General features: G+C 38.7%; 1 protein-coding gene across 1 annotated transcript in view; it reads right to left on the bottom strand.

Annotated features, from left to right (window-relative positions):
- LOC140235690 (seipin-like) overlaps positions 1 to 18,047 on the bottom strand; it is a 160,257-nt gene that overhangs the window by 125,748 nt on the left and 16,462 nt on the right. The window lies entirely within an intron of this gene.

Raw genomic sequence — 18,047 nt, forward strand, 5'->3', positions numbered from 1 at the left:
CAAATCCGGACTCAGCAGCTCCAAAATCCGTATTTTTCCACCAGAATCCGTAATTTCTCCATCTCCCTCTTTTTGCTATTTTGAATTAAACTCGTCGACTTATGAGGCCTACAGGCTCTAAACAAAACATTACGACACATGCCGAAGTATCGAGCTGAACACCAGCACGATAAAGAATCCAAACTACGCAATGTTCAGCGTTGATTGATTGCTTTCTCGCAATGCATACATGTGTACAAGTGCATGTATGTACCTCCAGAAACTTGCTGGGCTGGTTATGGAAGCTTCCACTATCTAGCAGGGGAGGGGGAATGCTTTCATCTTCTCAAGAAAGCTTCTGTGTGCGCGAATGCAAAACTCTCTTCGGTGTTTCCAACTATTGTTTACTATAAAACATAATCACGCGTTGTTTTCAGGCTTTTTCATTTCACTGGATTTTAAACATCAATATTTTCCGAAGTATTCCAATTTCTTTTACCCTAACTGGAATCGGAAACTCTGCTATAACAATGATAGCAAAAATGCCGCGCTGTGTGTGGTTGCGCCAATGTGCAAACACGTGGTATCACTTTCAAGTTTAAGGGAAATACCTATGTGCTCCTGCCTAAGAGGTTACTGCAAGTTCGATGGATCGAATGCGCCATAGCTGAGCTGAATGGCTTGTTTACGGTAAACATGGAGTTTACAATCGATACGAAAAAGTCATTACGTCTTTCACGAGGAAAAACATACAAAACAAACAAACAAAAAACACCTACGAACGAATGTTGATAGCCAAAACTTTGAAAAGTAATAAGCAGTTATGATGAGCGTGAACTGAAATTAGTTGTCATGATTTTGCTGTCTAACCAGGTGATGACTGCATCAGTCATTGGACCTAATCATAGTGAATATGTCTGGGCATACGAGACCTTTTAAGTATTTCTGTGATTGCATTTTCAATTGACTGATTAATCGATCCTTTTTTATTGTTCAGGGAACATAGGATATTCGATTAAGTACACTATATTCGACTGTTTGATGTTTCCTACTATGCGCCAAAAGAAAAGCTATAGAATCACGATATCTTTGCAATGATTCCTTTAATTCAACTAATGAGCTGGTTCTTCGATCGATATTTCCAGGATATTTACACGCTGTTTATTCCAGTGCGCGCATTCTTTCGTCTGGCACGCACCTGGGTGTGGCACCTGCTTTTGTGGAAATTTCCACTAAGGGGAGAGGGGTGGGGTGTCAAGTTTCTTCGAGCCGAAGAGACTGCGTTTATTCAGTATTTCACAATCTCTTCGCACTAATTTATTGTCATTCGTGCTTTCCCATGATTCTTTGCTGATATTGAACATTTAGATTTAACTTTACGAAGGTTGGTAGATCGTGGATCTTTTTGTTGTGAAGTGTATGTAATTTCTTTTTTTTTTATCATTCTTTGGAGGGGAAAGAAGAGTAAGGGGGAAAGAAGAATAAGAGGGAAAGTGAAATAAAACGAACAGCACGTACGGTCAGCATTCACAGTAAGACGTCTTTTTGTACCAGTATAGTTTCATCATCACCATCAGACATCACTCAGATCATTTTAGCCTTTTCCTATTAACATTAAGAAACATGCATAGTCCCTCGAGATAAACACCGAGGAAAATAAATAAGTATAACAAATACAAAGTATCAACACCTCCCAACAACACAAATATTTAGAAAAGACAACACACGTCGCTTCGATTCGAAAAAGTATTGCAGGAGAGCGGAGAAATCGCCGGTACAAAAATAACAGTGCGAGACACTTGAAAGAATTACGTTTAAATATTTAAAAGCATAAAGGGAACGGATAAAGTGATATAAAATGGAAGAAATCGTACCAAACGAGGTGTGAGAAACAACAGAAATAGAACGATAAGTTTTGTAGCAAGATTAGGCCCTAGCAAAAGTTTGCAGCACCGAAAGCTACGCTAAAATTAAATCTAACGTTAATACACATTGGAAATTCGGTATTACGACGAGATCCTCGAGATCGTCAATAAACGATACAAAACAAGGGAAATTAATTCATTTTGACCCGAAAATAGTTTGTTATAAGTATTCTGTTATATGAGATCTCCTTTTATAGGCCTAGAAACACATCGAGTTTCCACGATATTCGGGAAAGAAAGTTCGAACACTTTTCACCTGCACATACTGCTGTGCACATCATCAATAGACAATACACGAACAGAAACTCACCTCTTCCTTGCAGAAAATGATGCAATAACTTTACAAAAACACACACAACACTCTAAAAATCATTTCGTTCTTGGGAGGCAAGGGAAAAACGGAAGAAATAGAGAAAAAGAAGCAGACATTGCACAACGGAGCGCTTCTACCCCGACTCAAAACGAAATAGGATAGGTTCTACTGTCTATAGTGGCAGCTGGCTAATGTAGCTAAGCTACAGTACTACGTGTACTCACGCTCCCAAGCCGGCCACACATGGGGATCCCATGGCGATCGATGGAAACATCTAGGGTCCGTAGGCGACAGGGATTCACACGCGCGAAATTGCGTGTGCGCAATTTTTCTTTTTCAAATTTTTTTCTTTCAAATTTTTACACTTTTCTATAATGGAAACTACGAACACACACACGTCGAGTACACAGACACAGACACACACAAATGCGGGCAACCAGGCAACGCGGGCCGGCTGGAGAATGAAACATGTACAGTGTCTAGTGTGCTAGTATAATGTAATTGCAGGGATAATAACTTCGGGCGTCAGGGCTCGCTGCGCCGGGGCCGCTCGCGCTTCCGGCCCAGGGCGCGCCGGGGAGAGGCGGGGAAGCCTACCGCATGGATGTAGCGCTTGCTGCATAGGCGATGGGGCATTATCGGAATTTCCAAAAACCGTGATTTTTAGGCGATATTCCGTACTCCCGTAATCGTGATCATTTCCCGTAACAATTACGGGAAATCCGTACTAGTTGGCATCTCTGTACATACAGTCTGTTTATAATTTAAGGACGTTCCTCAGTTATGTTTGTGCGCATCCTAGCTGCGCAGGTTGGCGGTGACGTAACAAAGAGCGTAGAAGCGCACGCACGAGTGATGAGCTCAGCTAGCTGAGCTGAGCAGCTGCTAGTAGATCGAGCTAGAGTGTGGTACGTACGGATACCCGGCAGCTCCCCATGGCGGCCTTGCTTGACTACGCAAAGTTCAGCGGTCCTAGCCGCATAAACATGGTCATGGCAGCACAACACTGATCGACGGAATCGGGGAGTTTGGAGGTGGAACTGAGCTGTTTCCATTTTCAATCCATACATCTGTTTTGTGACATGCAGTTCATTATCTGTTCACCAACATGGTCAAGTCGAGTGCTAAGGTGTCTAGGGCCTATAGGCCCTAGTCGGGGACTACTAGTCTACTAGACTAGGTGTTAAAAACAGCAGCAACAACAACAAACATAATTGTAATCCACACACATTTCATCTTTATGTTTAACAACTAAAACAATCTAAGCATCTCTGTAAAAATCTAAATTAGATCCAAAACTTGTCATTACTAATACAAAATATTATTTTTTTTATTTTTTGTTACAAAATACAGGGGAAACTGGGTATAACGAACACTGCTATAACGAGATATCGGTTATTACGAGGAAATTTTCCCGGTCCCAAATTTCCTTCCACACAAGTCTATGTAAAATGCTACTCTTATAGCGAGATCTACTATAACGAAATAACTGCTATAACGAGATAAATTTTGTGACTTCCAAACAAAGAAAAACATAGCCAATCAAACCTGTTATAGCGAGGTAAAGCAAAATGTCCCCAGGTAAAGCTTTACTTCGCCTGTGCTATCACCTTCCGAGATTGTAAAACTCGATGCGCCAAACACACATATTTTCTTCAGTGCACTCCTGCTATAGCACCGCATGTTGTATGTGTATGTGTGTGTGTGTGTGTGCGCACACTGATACGTACATGCAGAAAATGTGGTGGGACGGCCATATGTATACATGACATCATCATGACGTTTAGCAGGTGTGAGGCAATCTGACGCTGTGATTGGCTTTCTACATGTGTGAGTACAGGGAATTCCCCATCTTCACACACACGCAGTCATAATGTACAAACTCTAGGAGTTTGAATAAAAATTTTGAATATTTGGAAAATCTTTTGCACTCTTTAAACAATTTTGAATTTTCTGTTATTGGAATAAGTGAAACTTGGTTACATCAAAACTCCCCAGATATCTTTAATTTACCCAATCATAAATTAGTTAGGGCTGATCGTCAAGGAAAAAGGGGTGGGGGTGTTGCGTTTTATATTGCGCAAAATTTACAGTTCAAAATCCGTTCTGAAATCACGTTAAGATATGCAGAAAAGTTATTTATTGAAATTGAGAACCCAATCGCTAAAAACGTTATTATAGGTTTAATTTATCGACCTCCTGATCTGAATTGTGAATTATTTTGTGATGAATTGGATTTATATCTCCATAAGATAGGTAATGAAAGTAAACATGTTTTTATTTTTGGTGATTTCAACATTAACTTTTCCCCCACATCCGATAACAATAATTCCCTTAATTTTATGCATTTAATGTATTCATATGGTTTTATGTCGATTATCAATAAACCCACCAGGATAAATCCACACTCGTCAACTCAGATTGATAATATATTTTCGAATGTGTATAATGATACAATTATGGGGGTTATATTATGTTCTGAAGTTTCTGATCATTTACCAATATTTTCAATTTGTGAATGTAAAGTGGGTCGTAATAAATTACATGATAGAATATGGTATTATAAAGAGTCAAAACGTAATGTGGAATTATTGAAACAGAATTTATTTTTAGAGGAATGGACAGATATTTATAGTATTAACAATGTTAATTTGGCATATAAATGTTTTAATGATAAATTATTGTATCATTATGAAAATAATATTCCTTTATGCAGAATAAAAAGTAATTGAAATAAACCAAGAAATCCTTGGATTACAAAAGGTATTTTGAAATCCATAAACACTCGTAATTTTTTGTATAAGTTACACATTCGTAACCCAACTGAATTTAATTTGAATATGTATAAAGTTTATCGAAATAAATTGACAAAATTGATTCGTTTATCCCGCAGATTATATTTTTCTGATAGAATGAAAAAGGTTTCTTCGAATATTAATGCAACATGGAAAATTATTAAAGAGGTCCTAGGTAAAAAGCCTGATTCTCCGCCAACGGATGATATCACATTAAACGGTATTAAAATAAATGATCCCAATATGTATGCTATTTTTCGTTAATATCGGTCCGGAACTTGCTACTAAAATTAGCAATACTTCTGCTCATTTTACAGATTATCTTTTGGACCAAAATCAAGAGTCTATTTATTTTAATCCAACAAGCCCCAGTGAAATTATTAGTATCACTAAATCTTTAAATAGCTCTAAATCTTGTGGTTCTGATAAAATAAGTATGATGTTATTGAAAGAAATAGTTTATCCACTCGCAGAACCATTAACTTATATATTTAATCTTTCTTTATCACAAGGTATTTTCCCTGACCTGCTGAAAATGGCGAAAGTTAATCCTGTACATAAAAAAGATGATCCTTATGAAATTAGCAATTATCGTCCTATTTCTTTATTGTCTAGTATATCCAAAATCTTAGAAAAAATTGTTTATAATAGACTTCTTAAATTTATTAATAAGTATGATTTACTTATTCCCAATCAATATGGTTTCGGAAAAAATTATTCAACTGATTTAGCACTAATACAAATTTATGACAAAATTACGAGTGCTTTTGCAAACAAAGAACATGTTGCAGGTATATTTTGCGATTTGAGTAAAGCATTCGATACTCTTGATCATTCTATTTTACTCACCAAACTTAGTCATTATGGTATTCGAGGACAAGCACTTTTATGGCTTAAAGGGGAAGGCTAGTAACTGATCAGTGGGAATCAATGGAAATGCACCGTCACTGACCAGGGACGCTAACCTGGAAGCATTAAACTGCACATTACTTGAATATGAGACCATTCTGAAGCAAATCATTTTCACACAACAATAGATATACAATGAACTCTTAAATGAATCCCATAAGGATTGGAACAATCATCTCCCAGCATTTCCACTGATTCCCACTTATCAGTTACTAGCCTTCCCCTTTAAAGATTATCTAACTAATAGAAGACAATATGTTATTTTTAATGGTTGTGAATCTGACCCCCTTTTAATTAAATGTGGTGTTCCTCAAGGCTCAATTCTAGGCCCATTATTATTCCTTCTTTATGTTAATGATATCATAAATACATCCTCTCTTCTCTCTTTTGTTCTATTTGCTGATGATACGAATATATTTTATTCTCATAAAGATCTTAAGATTTTTAATGACACTTTAAACATTGAAATTAGTAAAGTATCAAATTGGTTTAAGTCTAATAAACTTTCTTTGAATATAAAAAAGACTCATTTTATTCATTTCAAAGTTTATTCTCATAATGAAGATACGTTGATACATATTAACATTGATGATATCCCATTAGAAAAGAAAATGAATTCAAAATTTCTAGGAGTATATATAGATGAAAATTTGACCTGGAATGAGCATTTACATCATGTTATAACGTGTATTTCTAGAAATATAGGGATAATGTCCAAGCTGAAGTTCTTTCTTCCTTGTTCAACTTTATTTCTATTATATAATTCCATAATTCTCCCATATATAAGTTATTGCAATGTTGTATGGGGTACTTGCGGCTCTACCAAAATAAATTCTATATTTAAATTACAAAAGAAAGTTATACGTATTTGTACAGGATCGCATTTTCTGGCTCATACTGATTCTTTATTTCATGAGCTTAAAACATTGAAGGTTTTTGATTTGAATATTATTCAAGTAGCAGTAATTATGTTCACATATATACATCATCAACTTCCATCATCGTTTGATAACATGTTTAGGTTCAATACTTCTGTCCATTCGTACCCTACTCGTATATGTAGAAATTTCCACCTTTTGAATCCCAAATTATTAGTGACACATAAATCTATAAGACATTCGGGTCCGCATATTTGGAATAATCTCCCGGATAATATAAAGTTTTGTTCAAGTATTTATTCTTTGAAAGCTTCACTTAAACGATATTTAATACAATTATATTCTCCAAACCAACTGAGCTAACGAATATTTATAGTATAGATTGTCATCTTATTGTCAATCTCAATTTTCTTTCTTCAACTGCATCTTGCACTCTCACCTGCAACTGCACTGCACTATCCTGATCACCTACCTCCAAGAGAGTTATGTCGTTGGATAGTCATTTTATGAGGCCTCCATCCATTTCAAGCTTAATCGCTTATGGTGGTCTCCTGCATTCAATTATCTCTGTTGTTTAATGAAAAATACTGTATATTTTATTTCATGTTTCTGTGTATCTACATTGCTCAATGCAATCACCTATGTGAATCTATTTATGTACTGTTATCGATTTATTTCACTGCACTTGTTATTCTTTGTCTTTGTACTTTTTGAAGTTTGCATTTAAATTGCATCAGATTGAATGCAGAAATAAAAGCAAACAAACAAACATACAGAATGTGTCACATACACACACAGCATTGTGCAGACCATACATATTCCACACACCCATACCATAACCACATACTAATCCACAGACGATCTTGATACAATCGCAAGCTATATAATTTACAGATTCAAACATCTACAATTAATAAGAAACACATTCTTGATATTGGATTTCATTGGCGAAAAACATCTTCTTACCCATAAAGGTGAGTAATTCCCTCACACACATCATCAAGTTATCAGTATTGATTGAAAGATGATGGGTAGTCCCACATGTGCAAATTACTGTCTTTATGTTATGCTTTCTTTTATGCCTACTGATATAACGAGATATCGGCTATAACGAGGAAAATGACTCGGTCCCGACCATCTCGTTATATCGAGTTTCCACTGTACAAGATCACGAAAGTATTACCAAAACAACCAACAACCAACGAATGCAATCTACAAGGGGACAATCAAAGCCATTATATTAAAATTTGTTTTTCCTTTGGAGGACTGTCAGACTAGCAATGCCAAAATTTCCATTTCCACATAGATTTATTCTTCTTCCTCATATCACTTTCTGCATATGGTTACAGCAAGTGAGTAAAACAAACAAACAAGGATGTCAATGTGGAGTTTTCCACGCTTGCGTCCACATAATATCATTACGGCTGTGCAAGGGAAATAATAACAACTAGAAATGTCGCTACGTCGACTGGTATGCCTCTGCCATAATGTATGATTCTCCTAATAGGTCTATAGTACGTCTTGACAATGTTTGATAACAGTTTCATCTAATTGGCAAAATATTAAAATGACATGGTATAAGTGTTCACTTTCCTTGAAATAGGTTTATTTGGATGAATGGCTACATTTTCTAAGAGAGCATGTATTTGGGGATTTGAGGACTTATGACTTTGTATAAGTCTATACATTGAGTAATTTTCAAGGTAAAGAGAAAAAGTGTAATAACTGTATTAACTAGTGAATTGTTAGCATTTTGACCTAGCCTTTGACCCTATGACCTTAGAATTTCCAAGAGAATCACTGTCAGGCAGAACATGCATACATATTAGTTTCATGATACCTTGAGCCACTTCCAAGATATAGAGGATGAAGTAGAATTTAGCACTTTCACTTGGCTTTTGACCTCTTGACCTTTGACCCGTTTGGCCAAAAACTTCCACAAGAAACTCTATTGGCTAATACATGTATTCACTACGTTTCAAGAAAAGAATCCTGCAGGCATTGCATAAATATGATGGAAAAAGTGAAATTTCCATTTCAAGTGAGTTGACCTTGACCTTTGATCCCCCTGCTTGTTGACCTCGTGACCCCAAAGTTTCCAAGATAATCACTGCCAGTCAGTACATGCATATGTACTATGTTCCATGAAGATACCTTGAACCATTTCCGAGACATGGAAAAAAAAAAGTGAAATTCTAACATTTTCACTCGACCTTCGACCTTTGACCTCATGACCTGAAACTCTCACTAGAGAATCTTCATTGGGTATGTATATACTAAGATTCACGAAAATACCTTCAGGTATTGCATAGATATGGGGGAAATAGTGACATTTTTAGCATTTGAATTTGACCTTTGACCTTGAGCATATGCGCCCAAAAGTTAATAGGCACAACTTCATCCCCTTTTACACCTGCCAAGTTTCATCGGGATACCTCAAGCAGTTGTTTAGTTACGCTGTCCACAAAATTGATTACGGACGGACGGACGGATGGAAGGACGGAAGGATGGACAACCCGAAAACATAATGCCTCCGGCAACACTTTGTGGCGGATGTGTAAAAACACACATGAACCTTCCTTTCTGAATATTTTTTCCACCCTATCACTGCAATTATGACAAGGTTTTGTTTGTTTGTTTTTTTGATAAAAAACATGGGGTTTTGACTGAACCGCATGAGATTCATGCATCCTATCAGGGCATCCCTGCATAGGTTAATTCCTGATCAGATTTTGGGGTCTTACGATGATATGTCACATTGGGGCGCTGTTACCACAAAAACAAGCACATGAACTCCCACTTTTTATTATTTTTCTTGAATTATTAAGCCTTCTTCTACAATTTGGTCAAGTTTCGTGAAAATGACATGGGTTTTGAATGTACAGCGTGATATTGATGAACCCACCCTGTCAGGTCATCCCTGCATACAGTAATGCAGGTTCCTGACCAGATTATGGGATCTTACGATGATTTATTGTCACATGGGGGTGCTGCTAGCATGAAAACAAGCACATGAACCCCACTTTTAATTGTTTTTCTGGAATTATTAAGCCTTCTTCTACAAATTGGTCAAGTTTCATGAAAATGACACAGGTTCTGAATGTACAGCGTGAAATTGATGAACCCACCCTGTCAGGGCATCCCTGCCTACAGTAATGCAGGTTCCTGACCAGATTATTGGGTCTTACGATGATTTATGTCACATGGGGGCGCTGCTAGCATGAAAACGAGCACATGAACCCCGACTTTTGTTTTTCTGGAATTACTAAGCCGCCTTCTACAATTTGGTCAAGTTTTGTGAAAATGACATGGGTTTTGAATGTACAGCGTGAGATTGATGAACCCACCCTGTCAGGGCATTCCTGCATAGGTTCCTGACCAGATTTTGGGGGCTTACGATGATTTATGTTGCATGGGGGCGCTGCTAGCGCAAAAACGAGCACATGAACCCTCACTTTTTATTATTTTTCTGGAATTAGTAAGCCTTCTTCTACAATTTGGTCAAGTTTCGTGAAAATGACATGGGTTTTGAATGTACAGCATAAGTTTTATGAACCTTAAGTCCTTTCGCTTACCCCTAACAGAAAACGGTCCCTGACAAGAATTAGAGAGATTTCGGTGTTTTCTACCGCGTGAGGACGCTGCTTGCTCACGAATGAAAGAGTAAACCCCAACTTTAAAACCTTTTCCTCATATTGAGTACCTTTAGCTGCAATTCTTGCAAATTTGGAGAAAATAACGTGGATTTTGAAAGAATTATGGGGATTTAAGTTTGTCATTGCAGATTTTGTTGCCAATCATGGTCTTGATCCTGTAACGCTATCATTTTGGTACTGGACTGCAGATTGTCATAATTTATTCAAAGTCCCATAGAAGAAAAACAAGCACATGAACCTGTGGTTTTATTTACATATTTGGGCTTTGGATGGGTCAGAGTTACAGTATGGAAAGTTTGAAGAAAATGACATGGACTTCACTTTAACTGAGAAACATCCTTAAATTGCCTACAAAATGCAATAGAAACAATGCAAACACAAAGCAATGTCTCCCCTACATCACACAATTTGTGATTATAGTATTTTTCAATGTAAGTTCATTGACCATTTGACCTTGGCCTTGTCATACTTAAAATATAAAACCTTTTCATAAAAAACCTGTCTATTCAATTTTGCTAAAATGGTCTCAAAGCAGTAGAGTTGGAGTGTCTGTTAAACTGTACATTCAAAGATATTTAACATGAATAATGTTTCACGAAATTGCAAACTGATTTTAAGCAAGCCCCAGTTATAAATGTGACCCGCTGTGACAAAAGGATCCAAAAGTCGGGGAGGACAATTTTCTGAAAATGACATGACATTATTCCCTTACTCTTCCACTTTAATGTCATATATAACATGACTCATAAAAGTACTTGGCTGCAGAGATATCAATGATTTTATTAGCGCATGTCGAGTGGTTTAGGAAATCAGCTTTTCGAGAAAACCGCCTTCAAAGTTTTCCTTCCGACGCTATCATGATCAAGGGGAAGTAAGACAGTTTTCACCATTTGACAAAAGAAGATACGCCCCTAGCAACCTCCACGATGTTCATTCAAGCTTAGCGCCAGCGGTCTAAGCATGACCAATCAGTAACCAGGATGCCACGCACTGACCAATGAGATCACTCCCTCATTGCTGGGGGCGGAGTCAAGCTGAGGCGCTAAATCCAAATCTTTGGACACATTCTGTTCCGTTGAAAGTTGGAAAATCATGGCCCAGAAAAAACGATATATCCCTGCCTTTCTCTTGATCATTTAGCTTCAAAATTTCCGCAGATGACAGAAGATACATTAGACTACAAAATTATGTCGAAAACAGAAATCCAAACATTTTGACGGATTTTGATGATCTGACTTCAAACTCGATTCTCTCAGCTCATCCGTCAGCAACTTTAGTATCCTATTGTTGTAGCGGGTCACAAATTACAATTCCCGACCTAACGGAAAAGATTCGTGCAAGAGAAATCGAGGAGAATATTTTCTCCTTTCTATTTCGAAGACCTACGGAAACTCGCCAAACAAGTCTGATATTTGTGACATCACTGAATGGAATCAGCAAGCAAAAGCAGACTACGTTCAGAGGTGTTAACTGCTTACCTGTAGGTGAGCATTGTACAGTGCTTACCTATTAATCGGGAACCGCTATAGCGGGAACTCCACTTGTGCAACTAAACTTGATGTAACAAATTTTCATGTGTTGTTTCCGACACTTAATCAGAACCATGAACTGCTTCATAGAGACAAATTTGGCTGAAGCACTTCCACTGTTCATCATTAAAGTCTAAGAAAAATATGTAAATCCTTTGAAATAATTGCAGGGATTTCATTTCCTTACCAGAAGTATTATTTTCTAACCAGCTCCTGATAGATTATGCCAACTGCAATCTAAACATTCGTCGTTGGGCAGTGCGACATAGCGCAATGGCGATCATCTGATCGGGCGTTGTCAGCTTCTACTCATGCACTTACACTGTACCTTCAGTGCATGCGATACGGAGAGTCACCTTCCTCACGTGCAGCTCATGCTCTCCCTACTGTTCGTGCATAGTATGCATGCAGTGCATGTGTGTGACAGCATAACAAGGGGGCATGAATAAGGTATAAGAAAATATGTTATATGATCATCGCAATCAGTGTCGTTGTAATGTGCATGTTGTTAACATGTTCAAACTGTGTGTGTAAGTTAGTATAGCTGCCTCCTTCTAGGGAAGGCATCTTGAATTTGATACTAACAAGACACCCGCACCGCGGGTCTAGCGCTCACGTGAGTATTGGAGGTTCACCTTTCATGAAGTCACTAATCTAAATCACACACAGCTCTACCAAAATTTGACCAGGCATTCTCAAGTAGAAGATGAAAATGTACAATTAGGGCCCAAATTCGGACCCCCCCCCCCCCCCCACTCATAGTATCAATTTTAGCTCTATCACTTCTGGTTCTAGAGAAGAACACTTTTTAAAAGATTCCTGAAAGGGAGGCAGTCATGAGATTTTCACTGTACTGATAATTAAGAAGAGTAAAAAATATAACCTTTCACCAGTTTATACGCTTGGAAATTAAAAAACTGTCTCCGTACGCGATTTTTGAAAAATAATTCCTGCAAGCGATCGTGTAAGAGCCTGCAAAAAAAATGCTAGGTCATTCATGGCCTACTCACCAAGTTGACAGCCGTGCCTCTAAAAACCAATTTATCTGTTCAAATGATCAGTTGTAATTTTATCATAAAATGTGAAAGTATGTGATTTTATCATTTTAAACAAAATTTTTCAAGCTTAGTTATATATAATTCATGAAAAATTAATATTGTAAACATAAATTTATATATATTCTAATATCAAATATACCATGTACTTGACATCAAACAGGCACGGTCTTTTTCTAGCTTCCGTCCGTGTTGCATACTACTTTGCGTACAAACCACTCTCGCGCGCCAATTCTTACCGGTATACTAATGTACACAGTACTCCATCTAGCTGAGTTTTGCGTTCAAACTAAAGATAACCAGGTGCATTAGAGAGTCCAATTCTTCAAAGAAAATATTGTTTGTATCCCGATATTTCTGTAAGTACTCATATATCGCCTTTCCTCAAAAAAATATGACATCTGCCAGGCAGGGTAAACACAGGGGGCCGCAGGGATATGATTTCGCTCCACTTTGCCATGCATGTCCAGTCGGCACTGGCAGCAGCTAGCTCAGTGGCACTGTACTGCAGTCCAACCCCAAGGCTGCAGCCCCACCGTAAATGAAACATAGCTAGCCACTTTCCTAACCTCTCTACGCTTCCTTTCCTCGGTTCTCTTCGAAGTCAATGCTCGAGGTGTTTCTGTTTTATAACTCATGTGAGCAAATATGGTCGGGATTGCATCTGGCTTCAGGAGTTTTCTCGGTTTATAACCAAGGACCACAGCCTGCCTGTCCACGAAAAACATTGCTTCTCAAATGGTCCACGCACAGGTAGGTCACAATACGATATCAAGAATTCTTGTAGGCCTAGGCCCTAAGTTTTTTATGTTCGGCTTCGTTGTACCGAGATTTCTCAGCCATACAGCGCACCTTTCAAGATACTTTTGTAGGTCTAAGACGGAAAAAACGATTTTCCTGGGCAATTTTCTGCACGATTCGAGCAAAACTACTGCTTGAGACACATCGGCATGATGTAAGATAGCCCCGACCACACGACGCTGAATGCGGTCGCCCCTCTAGCGTACTACACTAGTAAACAAGAGACCTGCGGGTCTAGGGCTCACCTGAGTATCGCAAGTTCACCTTTCACGCAGTCACTAATCTAAATTATTCACAGCTCTACCAAAATTTGACCAGGCATTCTCAAGTAGAAGATGAAAATGTACAATAAGGGCCCAAATTTTTTAAGATTCCTTCATTTGGGGAAGTGGGGCCCCCTGGGGCCCTCTGGGTGGGGCATGGTGCTCATTTTGATAAATTGAGATCCTGACCCCCTAGGGATGCTACTTGCCAAGTTTGACTAAAATCCATCATGAGGTTTTCAGGAAGAAGATGAAAATATACATTTCAGGCCCCCATTTGGACCTTCCCAACCACCCCCCCCCACCCCTGCCCCCAAGAGGGGCACCCCTGGATCTCCTATGAACAAACTTGAAACTACAGTCATTAACGTACTCACTCATAGTATTATCTTAGCTCTGTAACTTCTGATTCTAGAGAAGATTTGTAAAGATTCCTTCATTTTGGGGGTGTGGGCCCCCCTGGGAGCCCCCTGGGTGGGGCATGGTGCCCATTTTAACAAATTGAGATCCTAACCCCTTAGGGATGCTACCTGCCAAGTTTGGTGAAAATGGGTCATGGGGTTCTCAAGAAGAAGATAAAAATGTACAATTTAGGCCCCATTAGGACCCCTCCTCACCCCCCTCCCCTGGGTCCCAAGGGGGGCACCCCTGATTCTGCCATGAACAAACTTGAAACTACAGTCATTAATGTCATTAACTTAGCTCTATCACTTCTGGTTCTAGAGAAGAAGATTTTTACAGATTCCTTAATTTGGGGGGGGGGGGGGGTTTGGGCCCCCCTGGGGGCCCCCTGGGTGGGGCATGGTGCCCATTTTAACAAATTGAGTTCCTAGCCCCCTAGGGATGCTACCTGCCAAGTTTGATGAAAATCGGTCATGAGGTTCTCAAGAAGAAGATAAAAATGTACAATTTAGGCCCCATTAGGACCCCTCCTCACCCCCCTCCCCTGGGTCCCAAGGGGGGCACCCCTGATTCTGCCATGAACAAACTTGAAACTACAGTCATTAATGTACCAACTCATAGTATTAACTTAGCTCTATCACTTCTGGTTCTAGAGAAGAAGATTTTTACAGATTCCTTAATTTGGGGGGGGGGGGGTTGGGCCCCCTGGGGGCCCCCTGGGTGGGGCATGGTGCCCATTTTAACAAATTGATTTCCTAACCCCCTAGGGATGCTACCTGCCAAGTTTGATGAAAATCGGTCATGGGGTTTTCAAGAAGAAGATGAAAATGTAAAAAGTTTACACACGACGGACGACGCACGACAAGACGCTGGACGCCGGACGAAGGGCGATCGCAATAGCTCACTTGAGCCTTTGGCTCAGGTGAGCTAATAAATGTGTGAGAACCGTTTCTACCTACAAGCTGTATGTACTAGAACATAAACAGCAAGCTAACTGCATGCGCGGCGACAGGTTAGGGCTGCAGTTGCGCTGTGATAGACTGGAAAAGTGCGAAGGGCAAACCAGGGTATCTACCGTAGATGTAGTAGTACTGTCCATACATGTACTGTGCGAATATACAATACACAATACATACACACACACACACACACGCACTCGCACAGTACGTAAAAACAATGTCAAATACTAGTAGCCATCGACTTCTTCATGCATCCGGGTAACTAGGGAGCGTATGGATAACGAACAGAACACGGCTGGGAAGAGTTGTGCCTCCGTGACGTCTGACTCTCCGCCAAGACTTGCTCATTAGCATATTCACTATGCAGATTCACACTTTTTCAACAAAAATTTACGAGCTTATTTGGTGATTTGAAAGTTTGTTTTTGGTGAAAGTAGTTCGTTGGAGGTACCAACAACAACATATTTTTTTAGAATTCGTGAGGACTGCCTCACTTTAATTTGGGGGGAGGGGGGGATTGGGGCCCCCCTGGGGCTTTCCTGGGTGAAGCATGGTGCCCATTATAACAATTGAGATCGTAACCCCCTAGGGATGCTACCTGCCAAGTTTGGTGAACATTCATCATGAGGTTTTCAAGAAGAAGATGAAAAATGTACAATTTAGGCCCCAATTTGGACCTCCCAACAGTGGGCCAGAGAGATACCAAAGTGCGCCACAAGTCATTTTGGGCACTTGGGATTTTTTAATTTTTGACATGCGCTCTTGAGAGGCAATACTTGAAGAATATTTCATTAAAATATTTAAATCAGATATGTACATTAAAGGGGTATATTTCCTACCTGAAGTAGCAAAATACAACATTTTAAGAGTGTCAAAGCAAATTGTAACCTCTTTAATAAATAATTTCAACATGCAGTTTTTTAGATATCAACCTGTAATTTCTCCCACATATTTCTCAGAGTTTATTTTATGTTATGAATGCCATAAAAATGCAAAGAAACTTAATCTTCATGAATATTTTATTTTATAAATATCCTGGAAAAGGCTATTTGTCTTTTTAATATATCCAAATGAAAAGTTTAGATTTCCATGGATTTCAAACTAAATTCTATTACCACCACATTCCTTGATGTCTCAGCTCCAAGCTGATACCACATTTGGCTGCCATCTTCTGCCACTTTTTGTGTTAGAGCTGATTTTCCGTGACACATTACGTCTATTTTTGACCTGGCAGCCACTTAGGAATTCTGTTATCTTACGGCGCTGCATGAGGGCGGCATTCTTTTTTTAATTTATTTTTTTTTCTCGCACGTTAAAGGCACAGAAACATGATTAATACTGAGTAAGAGGTAAACAGAGTTATAAAATACATGTATAGGGCTAGTCCGGCACCTAAAAGACCCCTCTTCCGAAGATAAAAGAGTACATAATTGCACATAGCCAAGGCCATAGCCATATTGTCCATATTGTCATAGCCACTACTGTAAATATAGCTATTCCCTCTGCGATACATACTGTATGGACACCTAAATACTTCGATCCTACTCTTGACATACGCAGATAGAACGTTATACGCCAAAACACAGACATTTTATTCTCATCGGTTACTCATTGGAAGCAAAGTCTGTTGCTTTCTGGCCGCTCACCAGAGTGTATCGGATCGCAGTCTAATGAATCCGATTTGGTCGACTATCAGGTCAGTGTCAGACATTGCTCGCGTGACCCTCATCGGACGATCTTGCCTCATCGGATCATGCTCGACCTGTCTGACATTGACCTGATAGGCGACCAATACAAGTCGGATTCATCAGACTGTGATCCCATACACTTTGTGGGTTAATTGCCGGAAGCAAAAAACTTTGCCTCCGAAGACTGACTGATGAGAAAAAAAAAATCCTCATGGAATGGGGATGAATTTACATATGATGGTGATTCCGATAGATTTTTCATTCAAAAAAATCTTTTATCATGGCTTTTTTGAGTAAAATTTCATACATATGGCAGACTCATTCTTAGTTGCTAAGTCATAAACTTTCATTTTCCTGATTACTGACTTCACAATTTATCTTTTCAGTAAAATTAGACAAATGGTTTTTCGAGTTTTGTGCTTGTATGAATTGATATGGCATAGGCTTAAGTTTATGAAGTAGAGAGATAAGAACTATATCGGAGATTGATTTTATATCACACATTTATGTCCTGCTAGAATAGAGGGAAGAAATTCACCCAAAAGTACAGCGTACATCATAAACTTATATTCTAATTTACACGGACAACAGTATCATTTTGCAGTACGTGTGTAATATGGAACTTTCAGCATGAATTTGATTCTTTTATTAAACGAAACCCGAATGGTTATACACTTTCTGTGACATGTAAGCATCTTGTATTCAATGGTTGTATATAAGCAGTGTCAGTGAATGTGAAAAGATAAATTAATCTTTAAAGAAAAAAATAACAGCCTAAGATTTGCATTTCTTTATTCATTTACAGACAGATTTTTGGGCCAATGAAAAAAAAAATAAGCATCACAGTGACGTCATATGAGTTTGAAATTATGTTCAATCAATTCTACACCCCCAA

Source organism: Diadema setosum, chromosome 1, assembly GCF_964275005.1.
Source record: "Diadema setosum chromosome 1, eeDiaSeto1, whole genome shotgun sequence".
NCBI lineage: Eukaryota > Metazoa > Echinodermata > Echinoidea > Diadematoida > Diadematidae > Diadema > Diadema setosum.